A 17,055-nucleotide genomic window follows, 5' to 3' on the forward strand; every position below is an offset into this window, starting at 1 on the left:
AAGGTGGCAGGCACTGTAAAAACAAAAACAAACAAACAAACAGTGTTTGCAGCAATTAAAATCCACTCCCTGTATATAAAAGATGTAAACATTTATGGGCCTGAGAGAGATAATCCCATACAGCTTATGACAAAATTTAATCCGAAGTGATTGATGGCCCTAATCACGACCTTTTGACCTCCCCCCCCTCCCCCCCGGAAGTGTGTAATGAGCGTGACGAATCGCATCCGGAGAAGGGGGGTGGGAAACCCCCCGCGTGTCGAATTGCATCCTGAGAAGGGAGGGGGGAAACCTCCGGAAGAGCGCCATCTGTTGTTGGGAAAAAAAGTTTTTAGTGGGAGGGACTGCAGCGGGGGAGGAGAATAAAAAGCAGAGAGGAGGAGTCCGTCACAATTTCTAAGTCACAGACACACAAGATGGAATCTTTCATTCTGCAGCCCAGCAGCGTTCCTGTGTCCGATGAGATCTGCTCTCCCAAAGAAGAAGGCTTTGAATATGACATATTCAAATACAGCATATTTACTATGGAAGGCCTCGATCCGGACCTTATGACCCTACCGGAAATACTCCGGAAGTGTCTAGTTATTTTCAGACCTGATGCGTCATGTTCCCTAAGCACAGCGGTGATGCAGCAGATGATTCTGTGATGTATAGAGAGACAGAGCGGATGTAATTTTACTTTCTTAAGCTGCACCAGCGTTTGTAATGGAAATAAAGAGTGACTTCCTGTAGAGATTTCAATAGTATTTTATTTTCCTATAATACAGACGCTGTAAAAAACCTTTAAGATACACCATAGCTTGTGATGAAAAGAAGAACTTTCTATCCGCTTGTAACCTACAGGCTGTCTATGTGTAAAAAACGAATAACTATCCCTTACTGAATACTACTTTTCCTTTTGAGAGACTGAAAAACAAACCATAATTGCAGCGACAGGCGATCTTGTTTCACACACACACACACACACACACACACACACACACACACACACACACACACACACACACACACACACACACACACACACACACACCGCGGGTCAAGGAGGAGTTTTTTTCTTCAATACTTTAACAATAAGTTTTCTCAATAGATAGAAAATGATGACGCTGAGGAGTCAACATCCGATATTATCATTGCTTGTAACCCGGTAAATAATTTCGTACATCTCCCCATAAAACAAGTCTTAGTGGAAAAAAGCTCATATTCGAATAAGTTTATTAAAGCACCCCCCTCTGTGGGGAAAGAGTCAACCATGAGGCGAGTTTTGTCAACAGCAAGAACAAGGTCAGACAACTGTTGCCCATTTGGTAAAACAAATACCCATCTCAAAGTCATATTTTACCGTTGCAGAATGTGGAAAACAGACGGCGTTCGCAAGAAGGCAATCAAAAAAAAAACCAACCCTCTCTAACTATTGGTATTGTCAAGAGAAAGATGCGAAAACCAGATGCTTCGCTAGACTAGGATAAAATGAGAGAAGAAACGGGAGGGGAGTCGATATCTGCTCAGCCCCTACTGTGACAGTTCTACCAATCGCGAGGAAGAATCCGTGAATATTATGTCAGCATTCCGTTCAAACAACGCCGCCGATCACACACACACACACACACACACACACACACACACACACACACACACACACACACACACACACACACACACACACACACCGCGGGTCAAGGAGGAGTGAGACGGCAGGATAGTTTTTTTCTTCATTACTTTTACAATGGGATTTCTCAATAGATAGAAAATGATGACGCTGAGGAGTCAACATCCGATATTATCATTGCTTGTAACCCGGTAAATAATTTCGTACATCTCCCCATAAAACAAGTCTTAGTGGAAAAAAGCTCATATTCGAATAAGTTTATTCCCCTCTGTGGGAAAGAGTTTTTTTCTCAGAGTCAACCATGAGGCGAGTTTTGTCAACAGCAAGAACAACTGTTGCCCATAAAGTAAAACAAATATCCGCCTCTAAGTCGTATTTTACCGTTGCAGAATGTGGAAAACAGACAGCCCTCACAGGAGGCACCATAGTTAAAATATTTAAATTTCAACTAAATTTGTAGTAATGATCGGATTTCCTCACTTATCTACACCACACTCCTTGTCCTTGATTTCTTATCGTTTCTTATCGTTCCTCTGTCCCTTAATAGAAACCACATATATAGAAACTATCCTCCCTTTCAGTTGTCTTTTGCACTTCCATATCGCAAAGCAGTTACTGTAGGTTATTTTCTGCTTATGCATTAATGTAATTAATTAACTTATTTATCCTTAAGTAAGGTAATGACTTGAGTTCTAATGCTTTTTGTCTCTTGCGTTAGCTGTCAATGTGGGATTTTTTTCCCCTTTTGTCCAGTTAAAGCTGCCTTTCATTCTTCAACACAGCTTAAACTCTAATAGGTAAGCTTTCTTGTAATTTCTTAGTTCTGCAGGCTTCTTGAAAGACATCCGAGACTCTTCTTTGGATGCTGGCTGCCTTTTGTTTTGTTTTCTGTCAAGATGATCCCACACTGCTTCGATTATCTTGAGGTTCGAACCCTGGAGAGATCAATCCATGACTGATGCGTTGTTTCATCCAGGCATACTTTGACTACATTGGCAGTATGTTTGCGATCATTGTCGTACTGAAAAATGAAGTTGAAGCCAATCAGACACTACGTGGTATTACATGGTCGATCAAAATCTGGTGGAACTTTTCTACATTCATAATTTGATTAATTTGGATAAGAGCTCCAACAACACTGGCTGAAATCCAGCCTCAAAGCACGGTAGAGTATCCACGCTGTGTTAAAGACGGCTATAGACATTCACTGTTGTATCTCTCTTCGGACCTCTTCCATGCATATTTCAAATTTGGATTCATTACTCCATAAGACATATTACAGCTGATTTCTTTTTCCAGTCAATTTCTTGTGTAATTTGGCACACCTCAGCCTTATTTTTCTCTGTTCTCCTTCCTTAAGAATGGCTTATTAACAGCCACCCTTCCAACTCAGATAACTTTTGATGAGGTTTCATGAAATGTTTACAGCACTTGAGTTACTCGCCACGGCCATCCTAAATGCTAAAAACACTAAACTTTAATTCTAAATTACGTAATTAACGTTAACCAGAAAAAACAAGCCAAAGTCGAAATGTTGCTGAGCTGACCTGTGGTATGCTATGTCTTCTAAAGCACGTATAATGTAAACAGAACTGGTCTTTGCACAGAAGCCTGTGGAGCTTCATAATTAACCTCAGTGTGTGAAGAGGACTCTCCATTTAATAATAGCTGTAATAAAATGTTATGGCCGACGGTGTTAAACGCTGCACTTGGGTCTAGCAGGGAAGATTTCAACTTTTCAATATGAATGAAGGCTGAAAACTGATTAGATTAATGTCTGATGATCTTTTCTGTGCTTCTTCAAGTTTGTAACACCAAACATATTAAAGGATGATGTAAGGCTCACAGGAAGAGTTTAATTAGACACACATTTACTATTTTCTTTATACTCTTTCTTTCTTGACATGTTTAATATGATTACTATCAGAGGAGAAAATGAACCTTGTGTAGTCTAAAAACTTTTTTATTTAATCAAACTGTAATGTTGTTGAACTCTGACGGACGTGTCTTTTAATCTTGTCAACAAATCCTTAATCATCTAAATCTGCCATTTATCATCTTGTAAAATGTTCCCTCTGCTTCTGTTGCACATCTCCCCCCGGACACTCTCTGCTTCACCAGCCCTGTGCAGGTGGTCCAACCCCTGCCTGCCTCCTTAAACTGGGGTGTTTAAATCTCTTTACCTCTGTTGTGAACTTCACACAAAGTTTGTGGTAACAAAATCAAACTGACGAGGATCTCGTTTGAAAAACACACACACTCACGAGACAAAATAAAAACAGACTGCTCAAAGCAAAAGCAGAGCCCTCACAGCTGGTAGTACAAACACAGTGACAACATGCGTATTAGATACCCTCAGTGCCAAAAGCATAAATATGAAAAAATGTGATCACCAAGAATATCCTAAAAATGGCATTGAGGTGGGTGTTACAGTAAAGAAAAAAAAAAAGTAGCCAAATTTTCATCGGAAAATGTTGAATTTTAGTAAAAACAATGCTCTGTAGTTTGATACTGTCGTTACAGACAAAGCAGATGTTTAAAGCCTTTGGACGCACATTTGAAATGCACTCATTCTCCTTATCAGCTGGAAACATTAAAGCCGTAAAATGACTTTTTCAAACGGATAAAAACTATTGAACAGCAGCAATGTTGAGCCTGTTCCAAAATTTGAATGTACATGTGTTGAAGGTGCGGGTCTTGTTGAATTATTAAACATACTTTCTTTAATTTTTCGAGCCACAAAAACAACAACTTTTAATTTTCTTCTGCTTGAGTCTCGGCCTCGGGTAGCTCTACTTATCATTGCTCAGTCAGTCGTCTGTTTGTGCTACTTTTTTTCAAGGAGCAGTGGATTATTGGTAAGGGTGACTTTATGTGTTTAGCTACTTAAGTGGAAGTACTGTGGAAAGTTTTACCTTACATACATAGATCTACCAGTACAGCTTCTGAGGTAACTGTTTACAAAATGTTATAATCTATTCAAAGGTTCTTTGCAATTTTACATTGATAAACATTATCCTTAACACATTTGGCCCACATAAAGTACTATGGCCATCACACTGTCATTTAGAATTGTTTAAATAACTCGTGTCTTAAGTCCTTCCATCAAACAGAAAATTAAAAAAAAAAAAAAAACATGGTTCACTTTTATATCACAAAATGTTAGAAATATAAGCCGTTCATAACAACCTGAAAGGTTGGGAGTTTAAAATGCAAACCGATGGAAGCAGAAGTAGAAGACTATAATGTCTCAGAGCACACGGTGTCTATTAATGTGTAGACATGTATAAATAAGAGCTTAATAAAGATGCTTAATTTCTTAAGAAATAAACAGGTGGAGTGATCTTTATCAAAAGTGGATGTTGCATCTGTGGCTAAACCACTGTACCCAAAAAAACTTTAAAAATCTACTGTGTGTGAGGCTGTGTAAGTAAAGCTTGCCCTTCACACCTGCGTGTAATAAACCATTTGTTGGGGGTTGTGGATTTGGCACCTCAGCATTGTGAAAGTGGGGAAACATGTTTCTGGCTGTGCATAAGATTCCTCCTTACAACTTAGAATCTCAGTTCTAAATGAAATTCAGATGTTTTTTTAAGTATGGCTAATGTATTAATTGACTTCTAAGGCACACACACACACACACACACACACACACACACACACACACACACACACACACACACACACACACACACACACACACACACACACACACAAGAACAACACAGAGAAGAAGAAGAGGGGGTCGTTTTACTACACATCATAAAAACGCAATCATTCATCTTCCAACTGTATCTTTCTGTTCTGGCTTTAGAGTCATAGGTTGTTTACTGAGCCGTACTTTGGGAGTCATACTGTTGTGATACTGAGGAGAAAAGGGTAAGGTTTGATAGACTAAACCCTTACACACATAACTTGAAAAACCTAAAGAGTGTGTGAGACTGCTAGCTGTGTTGTTCAGCATTAAACTCATCTACAAATGTGTTAGTAAAGAGCGACTTGTACTTCTGTCCCATTAAGCAACGGTTTAACAAATTTCACTGCAAACTATAAAAGGAATCTGGATTTAAATAGAACATAGTAGTGATGGATTAAGTGCAGGAAACACTAGTATAAGGTGTCTATTGAACAAATCTCCTTCAGCGTTCAAAATGACCAAAGTGAGGCCTACAGGCGTTTCTCTCAGTTGGTTGTGTTCAGGGAAAAAGCAGCTAAATACACTGAGATTGCTCCCCATTGTTAGTGAGTTAACTCTGGATATCTGTAGGTTTTGTCAAACTTGGAGTGAACAAAAGCAGAAAAACAGTAAAAGATGCAGACAGTGAAAGTCTGGTTTATTTCATGAACACAATGAAACATTTTACAGTCCACAGAGCAAAGTAGCATACATGATAAATAGATACACATAACATGAGAAGTAAAACTCGTCGTCTTACCACATGTTATATTCTGTAAACTTAAAATAACCACAGAAATTAGAGTTTAGTGTTTTAAAGTCATTATTAAAAACATGAGTCAACATTACTGAAGTGACGCTTTAACGATGCGTCTTATCACCGTGTTTATGATGATAAAACATGTCCTCTCGTTAGTAGATGTCAGCGCTGTCACTTGTCATGAAAATGTCCAGAGCCAGGGTTCCTCTTTAATCACCATTGATCATTAATAGGGTCACAAAAGATTTGTCACATTATCCCCATAAACAAAATTGCTTTTATAGAAATCATTGTGATACAAATATTTAGATTCTTGATTCACAATGTGCACGAACTCAAAATCTTTAGAGGTTCATATTTATAAAGTATCGCAAATAATACATTTATACCATTGTATGAGCTACACTTCTTGTAAAAACTGATTGAAAAAAGCTCCTGTCGTGACCTTCCTTCTGTGAGGACACACACACACACACACACACAGAGAGAGAGAGAGAGAGGGGGAAGATCATTAGGATTGGAGGCGTTTTTGGATTTTCACTTATTGTTGGCTTTACAGTCACATAAAATTCATTCCAATTTTTTTGCCTTTGCTTCAATTAAGGTGTTTCTTTAAATCTACAGCAGCTTCCTTTTCAAAAAGTTTACTGACATAGTAAGGAAGTAGCTAGGGAACTCAGTAAGTATGAGCAACAACAGCTTAGGGACTGTTTCTACAATAAAGAGGAATTCATCATCATCTGCAGTTCATCAAAAAAAAAAAAAGTGCCATTAAAAACAATTCAGCAGATCCTCAAAGTATGGATACAATCTGTTTTCAGCTGTAGAGGTACGCTTCATGTACTTATCAACATGCAGTTTAGAGGCTTGCATTAGAGTGCTTTGGTACTTGGGCCTCTTTTATTTAGCACGGTTATACCATTGTGTATTTAGCTATATAAATATGCTCAAGAGTCTATTGTATGTTTGTCATGCAATTAAAAATTCAAAAATATAATTTTTAAATCAGTAACTTTGCAAATTTAGCGCGGACCCTCACCCCTCCCTCCGGCTCCCACGGCCCCGCTGTCACCGTAAGACTCATACTCTTCCCCCACGTATGCTGCTATTTCCCCGCGCCCCAATAATTCTTGTCCTTTTTCTGTTGCAGCCTCCCACAGTCCCGTTTTCGGCGTTCCTGCGCGACTCATCTCCCGGTCCCTTGGTTTCTCGAGTTTCACGCGTGTTTTCCTTCTACCCTCCCGGGACACCTTCAGTTAAAATAAAGTTTATTTTCTCGTACTCCTGTGTGTGTGTTGGCTCTGCTTCTGGGTCCAGCTTGTGCGCTGAACTTTGGTTCATGACACTAATAGTTTTAAATAGAGCACCACAAACAACAGGTATTCCTTTAGAAATAAACTTTTCTTGTGTTACTTCTAAAAACTACAGATTCTTAACTCTGCAACAGTTAGACAGAGTTGGTTACAGTTAGGCCCTCAACAGTCAGCAAAACAAGTCATAAAACAATAAAAGAGGCTGCCTTATCAAGAGCATCCCAGCACTGTAGTTCCATTACAATCAGTTTCCTTTATTTTATCTTATCATGTCAGAGGCCAACTGAAACCAAGTCCACCTATATAAAAACACCCCATCAGACACACAGTAGTTTCCTCAGCACTTCACAACTGCCGCAAGGTATAGCGTTTTAACTTTTTTTTTCCGGATCCCAGACACAGCGGTGTGAGGTAGTTAGCACACAGTTTGGACGTGTAGAAAACATTGCTTGTTTGGAACACATCAGCAGAGAGGTAGAGTTCATAGCTGTTCATAAGAGTTTAATTTAATCAAACCTCATTTTACGGATCTAAGTGGCTCCTCATTCCGAAAATTCAGATATTTAAATAAAATGGTGAATTGGCTAGTGATGAGGAGCCACTTAGATCCGTAAAATGAGGTTTGATTAAATTAAACTCTTATGAACAGCTATGAACTCTACCTCTCTGCTGATGTGTTCCAAACAAGCAATGTTTTCTACACGTCCAAACTGTGTGCTAACTACCTCACACCGCTGTGTCTGGGATCCGGAAAAAAAAAGTTAAAACGCTATACCTTGCGGCAGTTGTGAAGTGCTGAGGAAACTACTGTGTGTCTGATGGGGTGTTTTTATATAGGTGGACTTGGTTTCAGTTGGCCTCTGACATGATAAGATAAAATAAAGGAAACTGATTGTAATGGAACTACAGTGCTGGGATGCTCTTGATAAGGCAGCCTCTTTTATTGTTTTATGACTTGTTTTGCTGACTGTTGAGGGCCTAACTGTAACCAACTCTGTCTAACTGTTGCAGAGTTAAGAATCTGTAGTTTTTAGAAGTAACACAAGAAAAGTTTATTTCTAAAGGAATACCTGTTGTTTGTGGTGCTCTATTTAAAACTATTAGTGTCATGAACCAAAGTTCAGCGCACAAGCTGGACCCAGAAGCAGAGCCAACACACACACAGGAGTACGAGAAAATAAACTTTATTTTAACTGAAGGTGTCCCGGGAGGGTAGAAGGAAAACACGCGTGAAACTCGAGAAACCAAGGGACCGGGAGATGAGTCGCGCAGGAACGCCGAAAACGGGACTGTGGGAGGCTGCAACAGAAAAAGGACAAGAATTATTGGGGCGCGGGGAAATAGCAGCATACGTGGGGGAAGAGTATGAGTCTTACGGTGACAGCGGGGCCGTGGGAGCCGGAGGGAGGGGTGAGGGTCCGCGCTAAATTTGCAAAGTTACTGATTTAAAAATTATATTTTTGAATTTTTAATTGCATGACAAACATACAATAGACTCTTGAGCATATTTATATAGCTAAATACACAATGGTATAACCGTGCTAAATAAAAGAGGCCCAAGTACCAAAGCACTCTAATGCAAGCCTCTAAACTGCATGTTGATAAGTACATGAAGCGTACCTCTACAGCTGAAAACAGATTGTATCCATACTTTGAGGATCTGCTGAATTGTTTTTAATGGCACTTTTTTTTTTTTTGATGAACTGCAGATGATGATGAATTCCTCTTTATTGTAGAAACAGTCCCTAAGCTGTTGTTGCTCATACTTACTGAGTTCCCTAGCTACTTCCTTACTATGTCAGTAAACTTTTTGAAAAGGAAGCTGCTGTAGATTTAAAGAAACACCTTAATTGAAGCAAAGGCAAAAAAATTGGAATGAATTTTATGTGACTGTAAAGCCAACAATAAGTGAAAATCCAAAAACGCCTCCAATCCTAATGATCTTCCCCCTCTCTCTCTCTCTCTCTGTGTGTGTGTGTGTGTGTGTGTCCTCACAGAAGGAAGGTCACGACAGGAGCTTTTTTCAATCAGTTTTTACAAGAAGTGTAGCTCATACAATGGTATAAATGTATTATTTGCGATACTTTATAAATATGAACCTCTAAAGATTTTGAGTTCGTGCACATTGTGAATCAAGAATCTAAATATTTGTATCACAATGATTTCTATAAAAGCATTTTGTTTATGGGGATAATGTGACAAATCTTTTGTGACCCTATTAATGATCAATGGTGATTAAAGAGGAACCCTGGCTCTGGACATTTTCATGACAAGTGACAGCGCTGACATCTACTAACGAGAGGACATGTTTTATCATCATAAACACGGTGATAAGACGCATCGTTAAAGCGTCACTTCAGTAATGTTGACTCATGTTTTTAATAATGACTTTAAAACACTAAACTCTAATTTCTGTGGTTATTTTAAGTTTACAGAATATAACATGTGGTAAGACGACGAGTTTTACTTCTCATGTTATGTGTATCTATTTATCATGTATGCTACTTTGCTCTGTGGACTGTAAAATGTTTCATTGTGTTCATGAAATAAACCAGACTTTCACTGTCTGCATCTTTTACTGTTTTTCTGCTTTTGTTCACTCCAAGTTTGACAAAACCTACAGATATCCAGAGTTAACTCACTAACAATGGGGAGCAATCTCAGTGTATTTAGCTGCTTTTTCCCTGAACACAACCAACCGAGAGAAACGCCTGTAGGCCTCACTTTGGTCATTTTGAACGCTGAAGGAGATTTGTTCAATAGACACCTTATACTAGTGTTTCCTGCACTTAATCCATCACTACTATGTTCTATTTAAATCCAGATTCCTTTTATAGTTTGCAGTGAAATTTGTTAAACCGTTGCTTAATGGGACAGAAGTACAAGTCGCTCTTTACTAACACATTTGTAGATGAGTTTAATGCTGAACAACACAGCTAGCAGTCTCACACACTCTTTAGGTTTTTCAAGTTATGTGTGTAAGGGTTTAGTCTATCAAACCTTACCCTTTTCTCCTCAGTATCACAACAGTATGACTCCCAAAGTACGGCTCAGTAAACAACCTATGACTCTAAAGCCAGAACAGAAAGATACAGTTGGAAGATGAATGATTGCGTTTTTATGATGTGTAGTAAAACGACCCCCTCTTCTTCTTCTCTGTGTTGTTCGTGTGTGTGTGTGTGTGTGTGTGTGTGTGTGTGTGTGTGTGTGTGTGTGTGTGTGTGTGTGTGCCTTAGAAGTCAATTAATACATTAGCCATACTTAAAAAAACATCTGAATTTCATTTAGAACTGAGATTCTAAGTTGTAAGGAGGAATCTTATGCACAGCCAGAAACATGTTTCCCCACTTTCACAATGCTGAGGTGCCAAATCCACAACCCCCAACAAATGGTTTATTACACGCAGGTGTGAAGGGCAAGCTTTACTTACACAGCCTCACACACAGTAGATTTTTAAAGTTTTTTTGGGTACAGTGGTTTAGCCACAGATGCAACATCCACTTTTGATAAAGATCACTCCACCTGTTTATTTCTTAAGAAATTAAGCATCTTTATTAAGCTCTTATTTATACATGTCTACACATTAATAGACACCGTGTGCTCTGAGACATTATAGTCTTCTACTTCTGCTTCCATCGGTTTGCATTTTAAACTCCCAACCTTTCAGGTTGTTATGAACGGCTTATATTTCTAACATTTTGTGATATAAAAGTGAACCATGTTTTTTTTTTTTTTTTAATTTTCTGTTTGATGGAAGGACTTAAGACACGAGTTATTTAAACAATTCTAAATGACAGTGTGATGGCCATAGTACTTTATGTGGGCCAAATGTGTTAAGGATAATGTTTATCAATGTAAAATTGCAAAGAACCTTTGAATAGATTATAACATTTTGTAAACAGTTACCTCAGAAGCTGTACTGGTAGATCTATGTATGTAAGGTAAAACTTTCCACAGTACTTCCACTTAAGTAGCTAAACACATAAAGTCACCCTTACCAATAATCCACTGCTCCTTGAAAAAAAGTAGCACAAACAGACGACTGACTGAGCAATGATAAGTAGAGCTACCCGAGGCCGAGACTCAAGCAGAAGAAAATTAAAAGTTGTTGTTTTTGTGGCTCGAAAAATTAAAGAAAGTATGTTTAATAATTCAACAAGACCCGCACCTTCAACACATGTACATTCAAATTTTGGAACAGGCTCAACATTGCTGCTGTTCAATAGTTTTTATCCGTTTGAAAAAGTCATTTTACGGCTTTAATGTTTCCAGCTGATAAGGAGAATGAGTGCATTTCAAATGTGCGTCCAAAGGCTTTAAACATCTGCTTTGTCTGTAACGACAGTATCAAACTACAGAGCATTGTTTTTACTAAAATTCAACATTTTCTGATGAAAATTTGGCTACTTTTTTTTTTTCTTTACTGTAACACCCACCTCAATGCCATTTTTAGGATATTCTTGGTGATCACATTTTTTCATATTTATGCTTTTGGCACTGAGGGTATCTAATACGCATGTTGTCACTGTGTTTGTACTACCAGCTGTGAGGGCTCTGCTTTTGCTTTGAGCAGTCTGTTTTTATTTTGTCTCGTGAGTGTGTGTGTTTTTCAAACGAGATCCTCGTCAGTTTGATTTTGTTACCACAAACTTTGTGTGAAGTTCACAACAGAGGTAAAGAGATTTAAACACCCCAGTTTAAGGAGGCAGGCAGGGGTTGGACCACCTGCACAGGGCTGGTGAAGCAGAGAGTGTCCGGGGGGAGATGTGCAACAGAAGCAGAGGGAACATTTTACAAGATGATAAATGGCAGATTTAGATGATTAAGGATTTGTTGACAAGATTAAAAGACACGTCCGTCAGAGTTCAACAACATTACAGTTTGATTAAATAAAAAAGTTTTTAGACTACACAAGGTTCATTTTCTCCTCTGATAGTAATCATATTAAACATGTCAAGAAAGAAAGAGTATAAAGAAAATAGTAAATGTGTGTCTAATTAAACTCTTCCTGTGAGCCTTACATCATCCTTTAATATGTTTGGTGTTACAAACTTGAAGAAGCACAGAAAAGATCATCAGACATTAATCTAATCAGTTTTCAGCCTTCATTCATATTGAAAAGTTGAAATCTTCCCTGCTAGACCCAAGTGCAGCGTTTAACACCGTCGGCCATAACATTTTATTACAGCTATTATTAAATGGAGAGTCCTCTTCACACACTGAGGTTAATTATGAAGCTCCACAGGCTTCTGTGCAAAGACCAGTTCTGTTTACATTATACGTGCTTTAGAAGACATAGCATACCACAGGTCAGCTCAGCAACATTTCGACTTTGGCTTGTTTTTTCTGGTTAACGTTAATTACGTAATTTAGAATTAAAGTTTAGTGTTTTTAGCATTTAGGATGGCCGTGGCGAGTAACTCAAGTGCTGTAAACATTTCATGAAACCTCATCAAAAGTTATCTGAGTTGGAAGGGTGGCTGTTAATAAGCCATTCTTAAGGAAGGAGAACAGAGAAAAATAAGGCTGAGGTGTGCCAAATTACACAAGAAATTGACTGGAAAAAGAAATCAGCTGTAATATGTCTTATGGAGTAATGAATCCAAATTTGAAATATGCATGGAAGAGGTCCGAAGAGAGATACAACAGTGAATGTCTATAGCCGTCTTTAACACAGCGTGGATACTCTACCGTGCTTTGAGGCTGGATTTCAGCCAGTGTTGTTGGAGCTCTTATCCAAATTAATCAAATTATGAATGTAGAAAAGTTCCACCAGATTTTGATCGACCATGTAATACCACGTAGTGTCTGATTGGCTTCAACTTCATTTTTCAGTACGACAATGATCGCAAACATACTGCCAATGTAGTCAAAGTATGCCTGGATGAAACAACGCATCAGTCATGGATTGATCTCTCCAGGGTTCGAACCTCAAGATAATCGAAGCAGTGTGGGATCATCTTGACAGAAAACAAAACAAAAGGCAGCCAGCATCCAAAGAAGAGTCTCGGATGTCTTTCAAGAAGCCTGCAGAACTAAGAAATTACAAGAAAGCTTACCTATTAGAGTTTAAGCTGTGTTGAAGAATGAAAGGCAGCTTTAACTGGACAAAAGGGGAAAAAAATCCCACATTGACAGCTAACTCAAGAGACAAAAAGCATTAGAACTCAAGTCATTACCTTACTTAAGGATAAATAAGTTAATTAATTACATTAATGCATAAGCAGAAAATAACCTACAGTAACTGCTTTGCGATATGGAAGTGCAAAAGACAACTGAAAGGGAGGATAGTTTCTATATATGTGGTTTCTATTAAGGGACAGAGGAACGATAAGAAACGATAAGAAATCAAGGACAAGGAGTGTGGTGTAGATAAGTGAGGAAATCCGATCATTACTACAAATTTAGTTGAAATTTAAATATTTTAACTATGGTGCCTCCTGTGAGGGCTGTCTGTTTTCCACATTCTGCAACGGTAAAATACGACTTAGAGGCGGATATTTGTTTTACTTTATGGGCAACAGTTGTTCTTGCTGTTGACAAAACTCGCCTCATGGTTGACTCTGAGAAAAAAACTCTTTCCCACAGAGGGGAATAAACTTATTCGAATATGAGCTTTTTTCCACTAAGACTTGTTTTATGGGGAGATGTACGAAATTATTTACCGGGTTACAAGCAATGATAATATCGGATGTTGACTCCTCAGCGTCATCATTTTCTATCTATTGAGAAATCCCATTGTAAAAGTAATGAAGAAAAAAACTATTCTGCCGTCTCACTCCTCCTTGACCCGCGGTGTGTGTGTGTGTGTGTGTGTGTGTGTGTGTGTGTGTGTGTGTGTGTGTGTGTGTGTGTGTGTGTGTGTGTGTGTGTGTGTGTGTGTGTGATCGGCGGCGTTGTTTGAACGGAATGCTGACATAATATTCACGGATTCTTCCTCGCGATTGGTAGAACTGTCACAGTAGGGGCTGAGCAGATATCGACTCCCCTCCCGTTTCTTCTCTCATTTTATCCTAGTCTAGCGAAGCATCTGTTTTTCGCATCTTTCTCTTGACAATACCAATAGTTAGAGAGGGTTGTTTTTTTTTTTGATTGCCTTCTTGCGAACGCCGTCTGTTTTCCACATTCTGCAACGGTAAAATATGACTTTGAGATGGGTATTTGTTTTACCAAATGGGCAACAGTTGTCTGACCTTGTTCTTGCTGTTGACAAAACTCGCCTCATGGTTGACTCTTTCCCCACAGAGGGGGGTGCTTTAATAAACTTATTCGAATATGAGCTTTTTTCCACTAAGACTTGTTTTATGGGGAGATGTACGAAATTATTTACCGGGTTACAAGCAATGATAATATCGGATGTTGACTCCTCAGCGTCATCATTTTCTATCTATTGAGAAAACTTATTGTTAAAGTATTGAAGAAAAAAACTCCTCCTTGACCCGCGGTGTGTGTGTGTGTGTGTGTGTGTGTGTGTGTGTGTGTGTGTGTGTGAAACAAGATCGCCTGTCGCTGCAATTATGGTTTGTTTTTCAGTCTCTCAAAAGGAAAAGTAGTATTCAGTAAGGGATAGTTATTCGTTTTTTACACATAGACAGCCTGTAGGTTACAAGCGGATAGAAAGTTCTTCTTTTCATCACAAGCTATGGTGTATCTTAAAGGTTTTTTACAGCGTCTGTATTATAGGAAAATAAAATACTATTGAAATCTCTACAGGAAGTCACTCTTTATTTCCATTACAAACGCCGGTGCAGCTTAAGAAAGTAAAATTACATCCGCTCTGTCTCTCTATACATCACAGAATCATCTGCTGCATCACCGCTGTGCTTAGGGAACATGACGCATCAGGTCTGAAAATGACTAGACACTTCCGGAGTATTTCCGGTAGGGTCATAAGGTCCGGATCGAGGCCTTCCATAGTAAATATGCTGTATTTGAATATGTCATATTCAAAGCCTTCTTCTTTGGGAGAGCAGATCTCATCGGACACAGGAACGCTGCTGGGCTGCAGAATGAAAGATTCCATCTTGTGTGTCTGTGACTTAGAAATTGTGACGGACTCCTCCTCTCTGCTTTTTATTCTCCTCCCCCGCTGCAGTCCCTCCCACTAAAAACTTTTTTTCCCAACAACAGATGGCGCTCTTCCGGAGGTTTCCCCCCTTCTCAGGATGCAATTCGACACGCGGGGGGTTTCCCACCCCCCTTCTCCGGATGCGATTCGTCACGCTCATTACACACTTCCGGGGGGGAGGGGGGGAGGTCAAAAGGTCGTGATTAGGGCCATCAATCACTTCGGATTAAATTTTGTCATAAACTGTATGGGATTATCTCTCTGGCCTGAAAGGTGAAGCGAATGTGAAAGTTAGACCTGCATTCCTTCTAGTGGCCAGCAGAGGTGTGTCTCATCTGGTTGCATATGAAAGTGTGATTGCTTTGATGACTACTGGAAAAGATCCATTTCCTCACTTGATTTATAAACTCAGGTTTTATGCCTGTCATATTTTATGCCTCTCTAATATTATTTTATGTTTATTTTGTAAATGAGGGTCATTATTGGAAAATAATAGATGATAAATCAGAGTTTACTGTAGGAAAGGAGTAGACAATTCATTTTTCCAAGGTATCCCATTAAAAAACTGGTAGGTTTAAAATTAACTTGAACAGTCCCAGTTTTTCCATGTGGCCCTTTGGGGAAATCAATCCCCCAAACCCCTGCTTTGGGTCATGGCTAACTCGTGATTGATCATTTGCTATTGCATGGCAGTGTGGTGTCTTTTTATTTTAATTTCTCTGTTCTAATATCAGATATTTACTCTGTCACAATCTGCACTGGCACATTTTCAGCCCTAACAACCTACATGTAGGGAGTATTATGATGTAGTAGATTGCCTGTCAGTAGCAATCCCAGGCCAGCCTCTGTAATTTGTATCTACAATGGCAATTTTTAGTCTGGTTTGCCTCCGCTGACTGCCTACCTGTTGCCTATCATGCCTACTGAATGAATAAAGTCTGCTTTTATCCTTCACCTCCCCGTCTGCTGAGCCCACTTAGTAAAGAATTATTTTGCAAAGTGTCCAACCCACAGTCTGACATCCCTCCTCCACCTCCTTGTTGGTATTTGTGTGGTTGGTTTGATTCTCTGGCTCAGGAGAGAACAAGCAGATTAGAAGATATCACGAGCTGCTCAGACCTCTGGCTTCTGTATTTTCTAACCTTTCCATGTCTCTCTTCTGCCTTTCAGGCACCTATAAGTTGATTTCAGGTGACGTGCGTCCGCTCAGCCACTCACTGTATTCATTATTGACCTTAATGACTGATCTAACCCCTTAACATTCACCCTTCTTTTTATCCAAAAAGACTAAAAGCTTGGCGGCTTTTTGTTTGTTGGACTCTCACAGTAAAAATAATGTGCATCGGTGATTCAAAAAGTAACTTGTGTGGTCCTCAACACAGAAAATCTATAAAACTACAGAAATGGGCTCTAGTTAGCTGTGGTTGTGGTATCTTTAAAAATGTTTGCACCATTTAAATGTTATAGTCTTGTGTACCAAAATCATTGGATTTTAAATCTGCTGATACTTTTCAAAACATAGCCACAGAATTTTCAATTACTGTAAATTTAAGGGTCACTTTGAATAAATTTTAGGTTCAATTTATCATTTTAGTTCAGTACTGATTAATATGTGACTCCTTTATTTGT

Source organism: Rhamphochromis longiceps, linkage group LG9 (assembly GCF_057381845.1).
Source record: "Rhamphochromis longiceps isolate RC_006_pf linkage group LG9, R_longiceps_female_GT1.1, whole genome shotgun sequence".
NCBI lineage: Eukaryota > Metazoa > Chordata > Actinopteri > Cichliformes > Cichlidae > Rhamphochromis > Rhamphochromis longiceps.